This window comes from Scyliorhinus torazame, chromosome 4, assembly GCF_047496885.1.
Source record: "Scyliorhinus torazame isolate Kashiwa2021f chromosome 4, sScyTor2.1, whole genome shotgun sequence".
NCBI classification, from domain to species: domain Eukaryota; kingdom Metazoa; phylum Chordata; class Chondrichthyes; order Carcharhiniformes; family Scyliorhinidae; genus Scyliorhinus; species Scyliorhinus torazame.
The window spans coordinates 25,585,148-25,586,994 of record NC_092710.1 but is presented as its reverse complement, the minus strand read 5'-3'; positions in this window follow the sequence as shown (position 1 = coordinate 25,586,994).

The window sequence follows — 1,847 nt, the reverse complement described above, 5'->3', positions numbered from 1 at the left end:
TATCTGTACACTGACTGGTGTCTCCCAGTTCTCTCTCTCTCAGGGGGATATCTGTACACTGACTGGTGTCTCTCTGTCCCCTCTCGCTCTCAGGGAGATATATGTACACTAACTGGTGTCTCTCAGTCACTCTCTCTCAGGGAGATATCTGCACACTAACTGGTGTCTCTCAGCCCCCTCTTGCTCTCAGGGAGATATCTGCACACTGACTGGTGTCTCTCAGTCCCTTCTCTCTCTCAGGGAGATATCTGTACACTGACTGGTGTCTCTCAGTCCCCTCTCTTTCTCAGGGAGATATCTGTACACTGACTGGTGTCTCTCTGTCCCCTCTCTCTCAGGGAGATATCTGTACACTGACTGGTGTCTCTCAGTCCCCTATCTCTCTCTCAGGGAGATACCTGTACAGTGACTGGTGTCTCTCTGTCCCCTCTCTCTCAGGGAGATATCTGTACACTGACTGGTGTCTCTCAGTCCCTTTCTCTCTCAGGGAGATATCTGTTCACCGACTGGTGTCTCTCAGTCCCCTCTCTCTCTCAGGGAGATATCTGTACACTGACTGGTGTCTCTCTGTCCCCTCTCTCTCAGGGAGATACCTGTACACTGACTGGTGTCTCTCAGTACCCTCTCTCTCAGGGAGATATCTGTACACTGACTGGTGTCTCTCAGTCCCTTTCTCTCTCAGGGTGATATCTGTACACTGACTGGTGTCTCTCAGTCCCCACTCTCTCAGGGAGATATCTGTACACTGACTGGTGTCTCTCTGTCCCCTCTCTCTCAGGGAGATACCTGTACACTGACTGGTGTCTCTCAGTACCCTCTCTTTCTCAGGGAGATATCTGTACACTGACTGGTGTCTCTCTGTCCCCTCTCTCAGGGAGATACCTGTACACTGACTGGTGTCTCTCAGTACCCTCTCTCTCAGGGAGATATCTGTACACTGACTGGTGTCTCTCAGTCCCTTTCTCTCTCAGGGAGATATCTGTTCACCGACTGGTGTCTCTCAGTCCCCTCTCTCTCTCAGGGAGATATCTGTACACTGACTGGTGTCTCTCTGTCCCCTCTCTCTCAGGGAGATACCTGTACACTGACTGGTGTCTCTCAGTACCATCTCTCTCAGGGAGATATCTGTACACTGACTGGTGTCTCTCAGTCCCCTCTCTCTCTCAGGGTGATATCTGTACACTGACTGGTGTCTCTCAGTCCCCACTCTCTCAGGGAGATATCTGTACACTGACTGGTGTCTCTCTGTCCCCTCTCTCTCAGGGAGATACCTGTACACTGACTGGTGTCTCTCAGTACCCTCTCTTTCTCAGGGAGATATCTGTACACTGACTGGTGTCTCTCAGTCCCCTCTCTCTCAGGGAGATATCTGTACCCTGACTGGTGTCTCTCTGTCCCCTCTCTCTCAGGGAGATATCTGTACACTGACTGGTGTCTCTCTGTCCCCTCTCTCAGGGAGATACCTGTACACTGACTGGTGTCTCTCAGTACCCTCTCTCTCAGGGAGATATCTGTACACTGACTGGTGTCTCTCAGTCCCTTTCTCTCTCAGGGAGATATCTGTTCACTGACTGGTTTCTCTCAGTCCCCTCTCTCTCAGGGAGATATCTGTACACTGACTGGTGTCTCTCAGTCCCCTCTCTCTCTCAGGGAGATATCTGTACACTGACTGGTGTCACTCTGTCCTCTCTCTCTCAGGGAGATATCTGTACACTGACTGGTGTCTCTCAGTCCCCTCTCTCTCTCAGGGAGATATCTGTACACTGACTGGAGTCTCTCAGTCCCCTCTCTCTCAGGGAGATACCTGTACACTGACTGGTGTCTCTCAGTACCCTCTCTCTCAGGGA